We start from the raw sequence: 19,524 nt of genomic DNA, 5'->3' as shown, positions 1-19,524 counted from the left end.
ATGTAATTCGCTATGCCAACCTTTGTTTTCAGCCTTCCCATGAACTTATGAGGTGGGCACTATAGTAGAACCTCAATAGAGGCTGGGAAGCTGGTATAAGCCAGTGTTTGATGTGGGCCGGGATGAGAAGTGGCCTAATGTGCCATGTGGGATTACACCGAAACCGCAGAATAAATCACACACAGCTCCCTTTCGGACCATAATCACCCTGCTCCGTCGTGGCACCGAGCGCTCGACATCCACACCATGCGCTGAATTGTGGGTACAGGAAACAGCCGGATCATTGTAGTCGCCACGGTAATCAGCAGAGCCCTCAAAATCTCCTGTAAGCGGCGAGCGAGGAGGCGCTGCCGCACCGCGTCACGGGCGGTAATCTGCGAGCATGCAGCGGTCCGCACGGAGGAGATAAACAACAGACCCGCGAACGCAACGAGATTAGTCAGGCGAGGCACGCACGTCCTGATCCATCCACTCCCGCGCGCCAGAACACGGCATGGCCCTCCCGTCCGCCATCCGTCGCACGACCGCACGGCCAACGAGCCACTTTGAGGTTTAACACCTAGCTCCTCACACACCCCTGACGCTCGCACACAAAGTTTTCACCACTCTCCTCAATTTTTCCTCAAAGGCGTATTCTCACAGAGCCACGCAAGAGATTTGAGCTCCTTTTCATCTTTTCCAGATTCGAAGCATGACAAGGCCCACTCAAATGTGGCTAGATCTCACATTGTTCACCCATTTAAAGAGAAGTGTTTTCTTTCTTTCATAACGCACGCTCTCAATGATCACATTTTTACAGTCATCTAAATTTCACCTGACTGGTTTAGACCACTGCTGGAAATCACTGCGTATTTCAGAGCCCTGCCGTTTCTTCTTTTTCCCCAACCTGCCTCTCAAGTCTTATGAAAACGTTGGAGAGGATGTGAGCCCAAGAAAGACAAATAAAAAGGATGATTAATTACTGAAGTTGCGCTTCCTCAGCCAACAGGGACATTATTCATTTTCTCTCAGTTTTTTTTTCAATGAAAACAGAAAACCTAATAGTCAGGAATTCTAATTTTCTCCGCAGAACACAGTGTACAGTGTAGAAAACTTGGTACAGCAGGGGAAAATTATGCCTTTTTGGTAAGGGTCGCCGTGTGAAAAACAAACATCCAACGGAACCCGACACAGGTGGCGCCTGAGAGGATGGTTCCAATAACATGCCATTATCGCAACATGTAATTTGTTGATGATTTCTGCCTCCCTCTCTTTGTACAGGAGTATGCAGTGCATTGTGCAGGACAGATAATGACCTCGCATACCAGTAGTAATAAGCCTGGTATTTTCTTTTTCATGTGAAGTCACCGCTCAGATTTCTGCTGTTGCCTCGACAAATATGAAAAACAACTGGGTGTATCAAACGACTTAACTGTAAATGAAAAGCAATATGATACTGTGTCAGGATTACGTGCCTTCTGTTATATTCTTTGTGTAGCATACCTATTCTATGCAACCTTGTTTCAATTATTATAAGCTGGTCAATATGTTTACAAAATTAGATACTGTGTAGCATCCATTCTTAACACTAGAACCACCAAGATTCCAAACCTTCATGAACAGCCAGGAACGGTCAATTCGACCACGACGTGCATATTGTGTAAAACATTGAATTGAACATCAGCAGTCGTGAAAATAATACTTTAGATGTGTTGGCGCAGGTCTGAAGAAAAGACCTCATGTCAATTAACACACTGATATTTATTTATTTATTCAAAACTTAATAACAAAATTATATTTAAATATATTTAATCTTAAATAGTACATTTATATTACATATATTACAGACTTGGTCTTAAATATATAACAACTTTGCAAAACTGGGTATATTTCAAAGAAGAGAACAGTGTGGAATGTGACTGGACTGGGCATTGTGTCAGCAAAACCATGGTTCTTGTTCGAAAGAACCATCACACACCTGTATTTATATACTTGTCTTCACTTTCTCAGACTGACATGTAAGCCGTGGCATTAAAATAGCTTAAGCTCGGTCAGTGCAATACATTCAACAGACAGATACATGTAGCAGTTCCTCTCTGTCATAATCAATCTCTGGTTATTGCAGGAAACAGATGTATCAATCATAATCATAGCTATTACCTATACCCTTTTCTGTCAGTGAAAATATAGACTGGACAATAGTTCTCCTTTTGTCAGCACATGCTGCCAAGGTGGCATCTTTTGGCATGGGGCGCAGGAATTAAAGTAATCCAGACACATGCAAGCATTCCCTTGCCTGACAGCTTTGCGTGCGTACAGCACAGAGATAACTTCACTGGAAGCAAGAGGGTGGGAACTGGCTGCCGGCCACCTGATTTGCTTGTCTCCACCCCCTCCTGGTTCCCCATGTCCCTTCCCCACTCCTCCCCAATTTCAGCTCCTCCCCCTTCTCCCCTCCCCCACCCACCCCCCCAACCCCCAGCCCAGGAAATCCAAGGCAGAGAAACACCAGAGGGAGAGCAGGCTGATGTAGAGAGAATTGGAGCTGGCTGACCAAAGCCCTGTTGTCACGCAAGCCAACCGTCTGTCAATCTCCTCTCGTCCCTGACAGAGCCTTGGCACTCGTTCAAGCCCTTGCGTGCAAACCAGCAAGCCACATTAGCCTATAAAGAATTTCATAATAACAACAGCTGTTAAATATTGATGACTGCTGGCAAGCACTGAATGCACTCCATAAAGGTTAAGCCTGCAATGTAATGGAACCTAATTCTTCATTATATGTTGTATCATATGTCCGGAACTTTCTTTTTTAGGTTATGTGGCATGAAAGCAAGCTGAGAGAGGAGAGTAGTAGTTTTCTTTTGGATTCTTTTCATCAAAAGTATCTTTTTTTCTTTAAAAAGAAAAACAAAAGCTTTGTCAAACATTCAGCCAACGCCTTAAATTGCTTTGCAGTATACATTTTTAAACACGCCTGTGTTTACAGTTTATTGTATTGCTATTTAATGACGCGTTGTGGCTATAGTATCAAATTATTCTATTATGATACCCTTTGTGTTTCTGGACTCTTATTACAATGTTTTGTAACTTTTAACCTTGAAGGGAATACATATGAGGGCTATGAATTCTATATATAAAAACAACCAAACTGTTCTTCCGGAATCAGCCTGAACAAGGTGTGCCCACCTCCACAGTTCTTTATGGAAATAATTAAGTTATTCAATACATTTTCATGTTTCAGGTCACTGTCTCACAATAACAGAGGCTACACATTCAGGCATAGTACAAAAAAAAACAGTTATGATCAAGGTTTTGAAAGCCTCTGGTGAAAACTGCAAGTGGGGTCACACATGTTAAATAGAGCGAGTATCAAGGTAAGTAATAAAGAGACTGGAAGCACCACTTAGGAAACATCACCCTTTTCAGTATCAAGCAGCAAACAAAAAGATGATTTGTCGTCATAACAACTGTAACAAAAGGAAGTAATATAGGACATTAAATGAATTTGGATGATATAAACAGTGTCTCTCAAAGATAAACAGTATCTGTTCCCAGGCCTGTAATTGGCAACGTGGTGTCAGAAAGCGATGTGAATACTGCATGATAGCACAGGCAGTACTATCTGCTTTTGACAAATACCACTCAAGGGCAAATGACATAATAATGTTGACTCAAACTAAAAAATACCCCAGAATGGTAAGCTATGTGGCTACCATGCACTCTGATGTTATAGCAAAAATTGCCCTTTCTAGCTCATTGTGTGGAGGACATAAAAACTCAGCTGCACAGTGTGTGTGCATGTGTGTGTGTGTGCGTGAGAGAGAGAGAGACTGCGGAATCACACAAAACTAGCTATTCTGCCTCCTGGAATCACACAACAGATGTCTAAGACTACAGAGCTCAGGCACAGCAAAGACTGAGGACAAGAAAGTTTGAGAAACATCTGTGGAATGTTTGATCCTGTGCTTTGAAAAAATTGGGTCAATCCATGTTTCCCTCCATTTATACACATTCCAACGAAATGAAAATAAAAAGTTATTCCTTGACCCACATGTATTAAAATGGTAAAGTTATGATGATGATGATGATGATGATGATGATGATGATAATAATAATAATAATAATAATAATAGTAACTATTGTTATTATCATTATTATTGTTATTCTAATAATAACAACAACAACAACAATAACAATAACAATAATAATAATAATAATAATAATAATAATAATAATAATAATAATAATATTTTTCATTGGTAATCAAAAATTACATTTCTAAAGAAACAATAGAACATTGTTTTTACTGTTGTCTAAAGCCCTTCATTAAGTTATATTACTATGCAATCATTGATTCAATGAAGAGTAAATCACATTCATAATGCTCTCATTACAGTGCAGGCCAAGACATAAACAAGTAGAGGAACCCCAAAATCTAAATCTTCAGTAATCTATCTTCCATACAATCACCAGCCAAAAATACAGCGAGTCAAGGAAGCAGACACCAAAGTTTTGAATGTTCCCTTGAAATTGATTGGGAATGCCATTGTTCAGCCGAGAGGCGTTCAAACAGGGCTTGTATCCTCCAGTTCTATTTATTTCAATCTACAGTAAATAAAAGCTTCCTTTGATACAGTTACCTAAATTTACTCAATAATACATTTGTGTCTGAGTTCCTCTTTTCCCGGATTCCAACAGTCACGATAAAGGCCATGCTTTTGTGAAAGAGGTCATTAGCATGGGCGGAGACTGGATCCCAGAGTTTTTTTATCTTATTTATCTGTTTTTCCCCTTTCAAAGTTCCCAGCTCATAACACACTTGAGACTGCCGAAGTGATTCCAATGAATTCGGCAGTCGGAAAACCAGATATTCCGGAGGCTGAAAAACTGGGCGGTCGCCTTTTACAGAGAAATAAAACTTGAGATGCGGACCTCACATGCAGAATTGTCTGGGGCATCAACACCCACTGACCCACTTGGTAACTGTTAAGGGCCCTGTTGAAAGTTATATATAGGTTTCCATTGCCCTTCAGGTCCAAACAAGATTTACAGCATAGGCACACGCGTTTACAAACCTTGCTGAACGTAAAAGCTTTTGTTACTTGGAATGGGAGCCTCTCCTGCAACTGGAGCCAAAAATGAAAATAATTGATATTCTTGACTGCACTCCTTGCCATACTAGATGTCAATTATTTGTCTGTGAAGGAAATCATGGAATATTTTCCCTGGATCATTTTCTTTAGCATCCCTGCAGTAAATAAGTGGTTACTTGATACTGCAGATATTACAGCATTTTAGGGTTAAGCTAATTAAACATTCCAAAGTTCTATATTTTCAAAATAAAGTTCAAAAAAGGTTTTGATACTGGAACATGCTCTTGTTCAAAATGTTTTTTTTAAAAACCCAGGTTTTATAGAATATATAAATGACTTATGCAAATGCTAGGAGAAGCATACAGACCATCCTTTATTTGGAACTGCGATGGAATTATTGCAACTAGGCTGGTTGATCCTTGAGTTCCAAAGTAAATTTACAAAATCAAAGTCAGAGTAAAACCCCACTATAGCTACACTTGCAATGCACTACCGAGTCCCGATTCGCAAAGGTTTCAGGTTACAATTGAAAGAGTTTCTTTCAGGTATTTATGTTTTTCTGGGTCGCGCTATAATATTGAGCCTAATTCAGACTGAGCAATCTAAATTAATTGAAAGGAAACAGATTTCAGTATATTTGATTTCTTCCCTTTCAGTGGCATTTCTGGGAACATTCCCACTTTTTGCTTGAATCTTGGAAAGCAGTTTCAAAACTAATCTGCGAACAGAATTATATATGACAAATGAAACAAGGAACAAACATTAAATTTTAGAGAGAAAGAATGAGAAAGAGAGAGAAATGATGCAAACCAGGAATAATCACCTTTTACTTGAACAACACCTTTACTTATCCTCAACCGCTCCCCCCAAATTTCCTCCCCCTCCTTTATTTTCTCATTTTGCTTCAATCTTTCAGGGAAAGAGAGAGTGAAAGCGTGAGTGTGTGTGAGAGAGAGAGAGAGAGAGAGAGAGAGAGAGAGTGATGCTCGTATGACTCTACAAGATTTGATTAGATTTGACTTAAGTTGTTAAATTTAACTGCACCTTTTCTTGCTGCATTTGAGTATTACATACCTCTTTTTAAACTATTAAGACATTTTGAAATGTGATATACTGAAGATGAGGTACATTGGGGAACGAGTGCAGTGCTCGACAGAGCCCAGTGAGTTTCAGATAAAACACGAACAGGAAACAGGTTCCACACTTACATGCATGCCCACTTACAACCCCTGGAAATATCCCAGGGAACTGTGGGCTGCCTGCCTGGCTAAGTGTCCCATTGGGCGCTCTGGCTCCATCCTATGAGGACCAGGGGATGCAATGTTGTGATTTCATTATCCTCTCTGGGTTAGGATTCCTAACACTCACTCACATGCAGTAGCAAGGAACCTTTCAGTAAATGTATTTCAGTAAATGTCTAGGATACACATGGCTGGCAGAAATAAAACTGCAATGGATATTTCAGCTTGGACTCCTTACCACCCCTTTGACTGAATGTTATTGACTGAATGCTAACAACTGAACTCCATGTAGAACACTTCTCTTGAAAGATATTACCTGACTACAGATACTGTAGGTGATAGGGACATTTGGAACAAAAATATCACTGCTAAAATTTATGTGTTGTTAAGTGTGCCTAGAATGAGTAAAATCCACATGGATATAAGGATGCCTTGATGAGTACAAGTTTGGCCAGAAAAAGTCATCAGTTGACCACACAGCACATTTGATCTGACCTTCGATGTTACACGCAAGTAACTTGCACCTCCCGCCTCTCACATTTCAGCCCTCTGATTGGGAAATAGGATACCGAATTCTATTTTCAGAGCTCCAACAAAAAACAGTGGTTCTGGGAGTGGTTCTTTGGACCAATGACGGTAGAGAGAAGGAAAGACCTTTCACAGGTAGGTTTCAAATGAATCAGGGTCCACATTCCCAGTTCAGTCATGAATAACAACATATCTAGCCTTTACTCAGGAGACCTAATACTTTTTGGATCAGTAGATGGGTCAGTCACGAGGAATGTTACTACCAGGACCTGATGATTTGAATTGGTGGCTCTTTGGTATTTCAATCCATAAATCAGGGAAGTAATCTGCTAAAAAGATTATCGGCCTTCACAGGCCATTGAAGAGAATAATAACACGCAGATGTCCAGCAAGGTAAACTCCATATGTGCTGGCTCCGCTGCTGATGTAACATATCTTCTCCACACGGTTATGTTCTAAACACTTTCTGCCGGTGTGGTTTTTGTTCCCTTCTCTTGGTACGGTGCCTGTTTAATATTAGCTCTAAGGGAGAACAACAGATGCGTGCGAAACATGAGGGTGGTGTAACGTGCCCCACGATCTCCGGAGAGGTCACTGCTCAGATCACTCGTGTCCAAGTTGTTCCACGGAGCTTGCGTAGCCTTGAACTTTCTGGTGTGGAGAAGATAATTGTGTTGATTTAAGCTGGCCGTCTGTTAAATAATTTAGTGGTACATCCAAGCTCTTATGCAATGCGGAAAGGTAAACCCCTGTAAGTCAGGGACGCCGTTGGCATGGGCATTAATAATGATACTGTGGGGGACAGGCAAGCCAACACCTTCTGGCCACTGTCCAAATGGCTTGTCTACAAGCAACACTGAGCAGTATTACCTGATTTGCCTGTACAGAGAGGTGAGAAGTGACAATTTGTCTGTAACACGACTCGGCCCAGCTCTTCCAAGACTGACGTGATAACAATCATTGTGAATTATAGATGTCAAGGATCAGCATTACCATTAGAACCTTCAAGTTGAATAACAGGTTAACTGTCCTAATCGCTCCCCACTGTCATTTTTCTATACAAATTTTGGGACCTTGCATTACTCTGCACTGGGTGTCCAAGTACGCTAAGTACTGCCCCATGCCAGTCCACAACGGTGCTCCCAACTTCGTCCCCCATCTGATTTCTGACCTCAAACTCTACTTTCATTGTCGCCTTGCAAGTTGCCTTCGAAAACAAAGAAGGATTTCTGCAAGGTTCGGTAGGCTCGTAAACGTACGAGGCGAGAAGCAGAGACGGCTCCATTTTTTCCCACGCGTTCCCCTTGGTGCGATCTTCCCACAGGCTCTTCCCCGCAGGCTCCACGTCACTTGACAGGGAGTGACCTCCACATCACGCAACCCTGCTATAAGAGGAAAGGCGCCAGAGCCGCAAAGCCTGTAAAACTGCCCGTGGCTTCGGTTCGCAGGATTTAGAAAAGCACATGCTTGGTTTATATTTATCATTCAGACAATGGGGCTCTAATGTTACACACAGCGCACACTGAAACGGTCCAGTTATGTTTGTGGGACTCCACTGTCTCATTGGACTAGCACTCAATTCTCAAGATCCAAGTATTTATCCATAATAGCAACCTCTGGATTATTTTCCTTTTTTCCTTATGCTTTTGATTTTATTTTACATCTCATGTTCTTGCTCAATATGGAGAAAAGGAATGTCACGCGCAAATAGGTGGTCGATTTGATTTATTCAATATGCAGTAGCTAGGGGCTAATGTGTCCACTAACAGCCATGACAAATGGAGTTATCCCAATCATTTCTCATGAGATTGGAGGAGAGGTTCCACATTGTGTTGCCGAGTGTGAGCCTCGCTAAGCCATGTGATGATCTCATTACCACATGCTCTGATTTGAGGTTTGCCCTTCTATCCACTTACAAAACTGGAGTCCTTCTCACGAAAAGCCCGGTGGTTGAGCTACCAGGGGCTGCCAAGTCACTTCTGAGGTCTCACAACAACCCCCCAGCACAACAGCTCAGTCTCTTTCTTTACTCTCTCTCTCTCTCTCTGTTTCTTGCTCTTTCGCTCTCTCTCTCTCCTCTTCTTTTTCTTGCAAGCATTAGTAGTGCTTGAAACCCACAGTGCTGCACTGGGGGCAGGAATCACAATTTGTAGATCAGCTGCTTCTCTTATGCAGAGAAATACCAAACCAGCATACAGTAAACAGCATAAAATGTTTTTGTTTTTTTTGGGATTTTGTGCTGAAAAAAGCTCAGCCAATATTCAATGTACTGAGGATATGTTAAAATATTATTGTTTGAATTCAATGGAATATACTGCTAGATATACTTTAACAATATATAATTTATATAATATATAATACAATTTAAAAAAATATATAGATATAATTCAGCGATATCAAAGTATATTTAATATATTTTTATAAGTACATTGCAATATCTGAAAGCAACAGTAATTTGTATATTTGTAAATATATTGTGAGTAGTTGCAATATATTTTCAATCTTGACAATCTACTTTATTGAACTCTATTTCACTATACTAGATTTGAGTTGGGGTAGTTTTGGGGAGGTCTCAGTGTAGGGAGGGGCTCAAAACTGTGGTGTGTAATCACTCCACAGAGCCAGGGGGCCGGCGGTGGACTCTGATTCAGGCTGGCTCCAAGGCCTCCGAGGCTGAATCACGCAGCTGTGTCCTGGGGAGGGAAACAGACAGGCAGCTGACCTTGAGCAGCCAAACCGATGACCCGCTGGCAGCCACTGGCACGGAATGGGCCACGGAAAGTTGGCAGCCGCTCAGTTTCCAGCTGGTTTTGGCCTGGGTCGCCTTTTGAAATGGTGAATGGAGTAATTATCTGCAGCATTCAATAAAGCTCTCTGCTTTTTGGCAAGAAGTGGGGGGGGGGCAAACACTTCTGGCCTGAAACTCTGCAGCCTGCTGTCCAGCCATTCATAATCAAAAACTGAACTGGCTGAACTGATGTGCATGTGAGACAGGTTTTATTTGTTTAAATTAAGACTCTGATTCCCATTGCAGGTGTCCACTGCTTTTAATCAGCTCATTTAATAAGGAAAGTAAAAAACATCATGAACAGATTAGGCAAATGTCATGAAACATTTCTGACACATAAGCTGTTAACAGTTATTAATTACAAGGCAATGGAAGATCTTCTGATCCTCAATGCAATATGAAAATTTCCTCAATGTATTATGAATGGTGCAGATGTAATGAATTGGTAAACATACTGGTTGGTGGTATTAAAATGTTTCAAGTATTGTTCTGATGAAAAGGGTTTCCTTTTGGTTTTGTGTGAATTTTCAGAATGTATGTAATAATACTGCTGCCTTGTCTTAAAATAGAAACATGCTACTGTCTGTCAGTTGCTGGACTTCACTCAGATAAAACCAATCAAAAGAGCCATATTCTCTGCAATGCTGAATCATGACTTTGTTCAGCATAACAATTTTTTGATAAGACAGGGTTGCCCAAAGGGATAACAAATTAATCAATGTATGTAGTGGAAAATTCTACATACATGTGCTAACATTCACAGTACGCACTGTGCAATGCTAATGCTTCCACTTTGTTAGAATCTGCTAACTGATGCGAGACTTGACAAAAAAAAAAAAATAGTGCAATCAGCCACATAAAGAACGCAAACGGGGGAAATCGGTCTAAAACGAACCCGACCGACCAAGTCATTCCACAACAGCTCAATCTACGCTGGGCTCACGCAACGTTTCCTGTCTGCCTCTACGGCCATTGTTACTGCCTTCCCTCTGTGTCCTTGTGTTGTTCGCGACCAATTAAAACAATACCGCTCTTCACATTTTCCATGATGAGCTGAGTTGCGAACCGGTCACCGCTGCTGTTCAGCTCAGGCAACTTGCCCTCAGTGGGAAAGCAGGCATCTTGTATTCAGCCATTGTTACAGGGGTGAGGAAACTGGCATGCCCATTTGGCCGGACACCGGGCCTGAAGAATGGATCACTGTTGACTGAATCTCCGCAGACGGAATGACCAGCGAGAGAGGACCTATGATTGCACAAAATACCGGTAGGACTGCACAGGACAAGCATTGCTATTTCAAATGAAAAAAACATACAATTCTGGTCATTCATTTTGTTTCTAATATCAATACTGAATTTATATACCACCATATTTGTCACCATGGTAAAATGACATCTGTAATCAATGCTGTTAGATTACATGGCTATATATGGCTCATGAGCGAGGTGTTTTTACAATTCACAGCACACTTCACAAATCCCAGTTGTAATTATCGCTGCCATGGTAATGAATTTCTTATAACATCCTGAACAAATAAATTGGTTTTGGTGGCTTGCATGTAGTTGAACCCTGTGGCTTTCAGTTTTGAAGCCAGGCCCATGGTGAAGCCAGGCCAAGTGCTATTCCGTAATGTAATGTGCAGCAGAGAGCCTGTGCCATTTAAAACACGACAGGACAAATGCTATCGAAGGTGTTGAATTTTAACCAAATGCAAAACTGATCAGTAAAATCATCAATATCCTCATCATAATGGACTGGCTGAGACCTGTTTGCAAGGATCAAAGTCTGAATGGAGACAACTATTCCACGACATTCCAGTCTGGGTACAAAATGGTGCACCAATGTTGTGTCTCTCTCCCGCACGTCAGGGATGAGGAGAAAGCCAAAAATTCATGAGTTATGAGTCAAAATAAAAATATTTTCAGCATGATCATTGAGTTCTTTTGTTTTATGTCAAGAACATTTGGTTGTTTCAAACTCTGCTTTCCAAGACAGTAACTATGGCAATAAACTCTTGGCGCTAACCCATAACAAACAGGCTCTGTGAATCGTACAATGAAAACAGTAAAGTTATAAAAATGAAATAAAATCATTATATGATAAATGCTTTATTATGGATTATTTATTATCTCTAGCCTTGCCATTTTTATTGGGTCTTTGATTGTAAGAATATAAAATAAAAATGCCAGTTGTGGCTCCTTCACAATTTGACTTGCTAATGTGCAACAGCTGTTTCAAGCAGAACTCACCTATACCGAAAAAGCATGCAGTTTGGGCAAAGCAAAAAAAAAAAATTCAACTGGATGCACTTTACAAATAATGTACAGCTCTATAAGACTTTTCCCCTGTTTTCTTTACAGCGGAAGTTTGATTTATGCCACAGCCACAGGAATGTTTCTCTCGAATGATTCCAGTATGTTTTCTAACTGGGGAACATTGCTGATTTTGCAAGTATTAGTGGTTCAAAAATACCCTTTCTGTCACTTTGGAACACTCACGCAAGCTTGAACTCTACGCTGTTCACTGAACCCATTCAACTGTGACAAGTAGCAGTCCAGGTTCCCCTGCCCTGTTCTGGTCTGAACTGCCGTCCTCTCTGCTTCAAACAAGCCTCATTCTAGACTACGCTTTTTCTGACTACTTCTTGAACATGAAACCAGAAAAAAAGCCACCTGATAAAAAAAAACTATATCCAGGGAAAGGCACATGTGTTAAACTCCTTTTTGTCTTACGCACTGACACAGGATGAGGGCTGCGGATTGAGTTACAGCGCCAACTGACATCACCGCGCGATATCCGCCATAGCCACCTGTGGTATCAGCGTTTTACCAACTTAACACTTCATACAGTGACCTGGCCACTCACACAAAGATATCCATTGCTGCAACTGCTGCTCAGGGTGGGGGTGGGGGCGTGGGGGGGGGGGGGGTGCATTGGGGGATAGCGTGCAAAGAAGTAATGAGAGTTTTTACCTCAAACCGGTCACATCGGTAGTCCGCAATCAACAAATTCAGAGAGCCAAGTTTACATGCTTCACATTTCAAAGGATGAACTTTTTTTTGGCGTCTGTTTTAAATTACATTCATTAATTGCATGAATGGATTTTCCATTACAATGTGTGAGTGTCTGCCATCAGCAATGAGGATAAAATGACTAACATTCTTATGGAAAAATGGCCTGAGACACAGTGTACACTAGGGTACACTGTGTCATTTGCTTTCTTTCCTTCTTCCTCCTAAAAACATGTTTGCACAAACCGCCCATCTAACTACATTCAAGGTGACAAAACTAGCTCTGCGCAACCCTGATGTCAGCTTTTTCCAAAACTACAGGTATGTCTGTGTTTATCCATCTGAAAAGGCTAAAACTACAGAAAGGTGAAAGGGAATGCTGAAGTTGAGAACACTGCTGCATTTGTGTTTCATGGGCTTACCATCTGCATTCAGCAGGGAATCTTTCAGGACAAAAGAGCTACGGTAGCCTGTTGATTTAGTATAAAAGATACATACAGAAAGAATCAAGAAAGATGTCTGACATCTCTCAGTTACTCAGATGTCTGTTACACAGACATGTACCAGTACTTACTGTATGTATAAACCTCATTCCAAAAATGTTTCCTATAAGGACTTCAACGATTGCATGTTACATAATAACCATGTTGGTCCAATTAAACCTTGTATGTGAATGCTGTAAATAAAAAAGTTAGGAAGCTGGAAGGTTTTGACAAATTAAGCCTGAATATACAAACTGTGGCATGCTATACATTTACTGCCTGAACTGGCTGCACAGCAATTAGCCCCAAATATGGGATAATATGATCTCACTCTGCTCAGAAACATACTAAACCTGTGTTTAAATTTACAAACTGCTCATTTCTGTGCCACAAAAACATTACTATGAAGCATAATTGAATAAATGCCACTTCTGTAATTCGCAGAGGTCCAACCAGCTCATGAAATTATTCAGAACTGTATCCAGCATCATTAATTCCCAATTTCAGTATTTTTGCCTTTGCACACAATTATCTGAACAGGGTTGTCTGGGTAGTATGTATGGTGTTTTTATGAACGAAATCTGTATTTTTTTCCTCACAGTTCTGTCATTTCGCACAATGCTGTAACATGAGGCTCATTGGTTTATTGACGCTTTTACACTTGTTCCAGCAGGAGACAACCCAGAGGAAGACACTGATTCCAGCTGAGAGGCCACTAATGCCTCAGTTCCACACTGTTTAAAAAATATGGAACAGAAGTAGTTTGTGGCATACTTGAGCATTTACAGAATGCGCACTGACACGTGCCGGAAACCAACATTGAAAAAAAAACAGCTAATTTGTCAACGTAGTCAGAAGCGTCATCAGTGTTGTTAGCAACAAGACTTTATTGATGTTCCCTACAATTCAGTTTGCTTGTGTTGCCCTGCAGCAAGAAAGAAAACAAATATGAGAGCTGCCAGCTTAGCTAGTATGCCTTTTGAGTGACAAGTCCTACCACACCTTCCAAGAAGCCAGGACAGACCACAAGAGAACCGGACCAGTCATATAATAATTATGTTTGCTTTCACTTTCCGCCTTGTAGCCAACTATCTCAAATCGCGAGAGTTTGGGTCTAAAATCTCAGCTCAGCTGCTCATAACCCCATACAACGATCAAGCTACAGTCCCCATGTATACAGGATTAACTACTACAGTACATCTACCGTAGTACACAATGGTCAAACTTATTCTGTGGTGGCCTTATTCTTATTCTGTTCATTCTGTGTGAAGTGGTCACTGTAGCTACCAATATTCTCATCTAGGCAAGACGTACAACTGATATGATGTATCCAATTAACTTGTCTACATGTTACACAGAAATGTGTTGGCTAAACCAGTCTCCAAGGGATGTAAACACTTATTAGTTATAGTTATAACCCCACAACCCTGAAGCACTACAGGGAAACAACTCTAATCGTTGCCAGGATTGTACCTTAGTGGCTTTTTAAGAAACATGTTTCATACAACCAAAGGAGTTTTTGGTTACAGCAACCAAAAAAGTCCTGATGACATGCAGACAGAAAGACTTTAAAACAAAGCATTATTACATCATCCATGTCAACAGAAATCTGCTTTAAGTCCCAGAACACTGCACGCTACTGCTTATTTTCTCTCAGAGGTGGGATGTGGTTTCTTACCAAAGGCCAAAGAGAAGCAGTGAGGCATATCTGCACTGACATGAACCTGCCTGTCCTGCCTGTCTGCAAACAGTGATATCACCAAAGCAGAACACAAAGGTACATCAACCCAACCAACCACATAGCTCCAGGCTAGCTGCTGAGTCTTGCTCCTGCCACAAGAAATACAAGGTGAGATAAGGAGGTATGACATGGATGAGAAGTGACAGACGAAAGCAGGCAGAATGATTGAACAGCGTGGAAGTGTTGTGCATATTAACAATAGCACTGCTAAAGAAAAAAAAGTGTTTGCAGGGAGGTAGGAAGGGTGGGTGAACTTTTTATGGCAGCACACAAATTGAAATGACACTTGGATGTGGAAAGTGTGGATACACTGTATTGACTTTCAATGGGAAAATGAATAGTATGTTCCCTGTGTATTTACCCTGAATGTATGTTTCTGCTACAGAAATCAGTATTTTATATCAATACATTGGAGTGCTGGGGGAAAGGGTATGCCTGAGAGGAAGAACTATCAGTTTTGCACATGTCTTTGTCTGAATATCTACATTGAAAATTTTGCTAATGAGCAACGGAAAATATACTGACAGCCATTAAGTGTGGACAAGCTCAGAGAAAATGAAAACCCCTCCATAAATTAAACAATTGCAATATCACAAAGACAGAATGCTTTCAGTTAGGCCTTTTTGAATACCCGAATTATATAGGACAATGCCAGCTGTTCCCAGCGACTAAACCTAGTGTAAGACATAAAATCCAAAATAAGACCCACAGTGAAAATGATCATTGTAGTGATAGGGATGTGTGAGTCATGGCCTGGGTGGAGTAAGGGTAAATGGAAAAGGACCTTCTGCATTACCACAGGTAGTGGAGAGATCTGAGGAGCGCTATACAGCTCACAGGCTAAATCAATAAGCCTCTGTGGGTAACCCAAAATCTTCCACAGGATGATAAAATACTTTGAAATGTATTTATGGGCTTTCAAATGATTGGAATAGAACACTGCTGTGGGGACGTCCAGATGCTCCTGCGTTCAACCCCCCAGATTGGGTTTCACTGTGGAGAAGATCTTCACCTGCTGCCTGAGAAGGCCAGGGGGTGATAAAAGCCACTCCGAACAGCTCAAACCCGGGACCATATGGTAAGCGTATGTGGGTGTCCCTAGAGGCTGTTAGGCCCCACTGCTTTGCGCCATGTCGGAGGATGGCAGCAGCTACAGCATTGTCTTGAGAGAGAGAGAGTAAGAGATAGAGAGACAGACAGAAAGAGAGAGAGAGAGAGAGAGAGAGCAATGGCTCAGTGGAGAGAATCAAACGCACTGCTGCCCCCACTCCCCGCCCCCCCACCCCCAACCTGCCTACAGAGACCCACAGCTTCAAGCCATCAAAACATTTACGCGTGTGTGCCACAACTGAAGCCGGGGCTGTTGCCGTTGGCACTACAAGCCCAAGACACTGCTGTGCGGAGTAACCGCGAGAGGACCACGGAGGGAGCCAGGTACAGCACAGTGGACGGGCCTGGAAACGCGTGGGTGCACCAGCGTCGGAAAGACCGCAAGCCACAGCTGCTTCAGCACTGCAGGAAATAAGGGAAACGAGGGCCTATCCCTTGTTCCCAGTTTCATCACGCACATTATCATTGAGAGCTTATTCCAAACAGAGTGCAGCATTATTCCACTGTTTCATGAGTTTGGAAGAACGGCCAGGGGTGGAAATGCAGTATATCATTTAACTTCTTTATTGCCAAAGTAGTAGACTTTTTATCCCACAATATTCATATACATCATTTGGAAAGAATTAACAGTTGCCAACTCACTTTTTAAGCCAAAGCAGCAAATCTTGGACAAACATTTGTCAAACAGTAGCAGAACACACACTGACAAGTACATTATCAGTATTTAAATAACAGAGATAAGCCATTCGTAAGGGTGATTACCATGGAATTAGAGAGACAGTTACAAAACTGTATGCATTCTGTGTCAGGACTAGCTTCTCCAGTGGAACCATCAGTGAGGTATCAGATCGCATGACTCATAATCCTCATTTTCGTATCACTAATCAATTCAAAGTGACAAACCTTGAACAAGTATAGGTTGTTTCCATAACGGCAGCCCCACTTTGATGGGTGCAATGTCATGTACAGTATAAAGTAATAGTAAGCAGCATGAAGAAAGACAGCGAAAGAGAGAGAGAGGGAGTGAGAGACAGTAAGAGAGGGACAAAGAGAAACAAAGAGAAAGATAGAAGGTTAGAGAGTTAAAGAGAGAGAGAGAGAGAGAGAGAGAGAGAAACACACACAGCTCAGATGGAGGTGTGTGTTATTTCACCTGATTGGCTTTGTACAGGCAGTGTAGCTGCGGGATTCCCGAAGCGTGCCGAGCAAATCCTTGACCCGCTTGGATTTCCCAGGCCTTGCGTGCAGCGGGCAGCCAGTAGAGCCGCAGTCCGCCTCCGCCCTGAGCAGCCGCTGTGTGACATTCTGAAATGCGTGCGACCACCACTACGGGCTTGTGGGCTTTGGGGTTGAAGGTACACTCTGCGACACATTTAAAAGCATTTAACCGCCCATCTGTCATCTCCACTTAGACCACTGAAGAACTGAGTCTCTGAGTCTGCTGTCTGAATTTCCCCTCACATTTTAGCCAGCATCCTCCAAGCAGTTCTACTTCCCATCACCGCTTCTGCTGTAATATCAGCTACAAATGGGTGTTGACTGAAACGGCAGCCCAACATTATCCAGCTATCTCTTAAATCATGGCAGAGCCCTGAATTTTCACAGGACAGAGATGTCTGAATTTTCACTGACACAATCGTTTCCCTTGGGGAACAAATGCAAAAGACCAGGGAGGAAAGGCACAATTACATCTGAAAACATCACAAAACCAAACCCATAATTACACTTACAATTTCTTTTTGTGCTTCTGATAGTTGGGACCATGCAATTTTCCCTCTGAATTACAGTTCAGCCCTAACCCAGAGAAAAGTGGTATAAATGAAAACAAATCAATCAGACCAAGATGGCCTACCAATACAATGTCCATTCTGAGTTGTACCATCACATGCACCAGTCAATATATATAAATGAATAAATACAACTGAATGGCAGGTTTATCAATAACTTTGAGGTTTGATTTTTGTGGTGCTAATAGTTTTTGGAGCCATTTCCAGATGAGGAATTAATAGAAGATTAATTGTTGTCCAAACAAGTTAGTAGATCCCAGCCTGGGCAGTGTCATTAGCTGACACTGAGTAGATGACTGCATTACAGTAGATGTTAACTCAAACAGGTTTCCTCATTTTATTGCTGTATTACTCCCAAAATATTCCAGCTGCCCACGGGTGGTTACCAGTTGGGAAATACATATCTTCTTCAAACGCCACTTCCACTCCTGTAGAACAGTGTGCCCTATTGCGTGCGGCATATCTATTAAATAAAAGCTGGGATCTTAGCACTGTGAAGAAAAAAGGACCTGAAATCTTTTTATTTTTAATGAGTCACAGGTTGTACAGGTGTGCTGCAGATAGGCCCTTCTTTAAAAAGGGATGTTCTGTGATTATAATGCGGTTACAATGTTCATAGCACAGGAGGCCAACCTGGATTAACATTCAACAGGTTTTCATTGCGGTCACATTTCCCCGTAAAGGGCTCCGTGAGGGACAACACTGTGCTATGTTCTCTTGATCTCTGTGTCCTTTGGCAGTTACTGCAAGTGATTCTTTTGCATTTCTCTGTTAGGCGACTTTGATGTGAAATTTTCCGTAAATGAGATCCAGAGTGGAATCCTGGACTGCCACCTTTATTTAGATTTACAACCACATGTGCTATATGCTTTGGAAATAATGTTGGAAGAACTAAAACACCTTTGTGGCCAAATACTGTAGTTCTCCTGGAATCTTTTTACCATATCATATATTTGGACAGGAAACTACAAATGTGAGAGTCAAACAAAGCACATTTGTAGGCAAATTTAGCAAGGAGCAGATTTTTTTTACATTTTAAAATGATTTGTTGCCTATGATTTACATATGTGAGAAATGATTATTGATTAAAAATGAATTAAATCAATCAAACTCTTCGGTGTCTGGTTAAATTTCTGTTTTGTTAGCCCAATAGCTGCACATACATATAACAATGAAATCCTGAATTTAAATCTAACACACACACACACAGGCATCCACTGAAATGTCAAAGGGGCTTGCACTGGAACATTGAATATTTCCTATGGAAAGGGTTTCAGCTGGCACAATGCATATCATTTGAACTGAAAAGAAGTGTTGCTTATGTGAGGAAGCTGACATGCACTGAAGAGTATTGAGTCCAATGGAGGGGAACGCAGCAGACAAATTTTGCCATGGTACTACACCAACAGATCTCTGTTCCATTACACACCTGTAGCTACACCCTCTCTGCATCAGCACACAACAGCACACTGCAGAATTAAACAGCACCAGAGGCTGTGCATTGAAATATGATTGAATATGATGAAATATAAGTCTACCCCCACCCCACAATGGAAATGTGGAATCTAACTGGAGCTTGAAATCACTCTAAAATTTTCACAAGTAGTATTTAGTTAACTGTACAGTACTACAACACACTTTCAGTTAATGGCCCTTTGGATTCGTCTTGTCTTAATTTCTCAGTTTGTCATTGGTTCAGCCTTTTTTAACCCCTGCATTTTTAATAACGTCCCCTGAAGGACATCTCTAATGAGGAACAAGCAT

General features: G+C 41.4%; 1 protein-coding gene across 2 annotated transcripts in view; it reads right to left on the bottom strand.

The window, feature by feature from the left end:
- LOC135253647 (aryl hydrocarbon receptor repressor-like) overlaps positions 1 to 19,524 on the bottom strand; it is a 67,454-nt gene that overhangs the window by 18,982 nt on the left and 28,948 nt on the right. The gene's annotated exons all lie outside the window — the stretch shown is intronic.

The sequence above is a fragment of the Anguilla rostrata genome, chromosome 4 (assembly GCF_018555375.3).
Source record: "Anguilla rostrata isolate EN2019 chromosome 4, ASM1855537v3, whole genome shotgun sequence".
In the NCBI taxonomy this organism is placed as follows: domain Eukaryota; kingdom Metazoa; phylum Chordata; class Actinopteri; order Anguilliformes; family Anguillidae; genus Anguilla; species Anguilla rostrata.
Note: the sequence above shows the minus strand (reverse complement) of the source record. Positions and strands in the feature narration are given on the sequence as shown.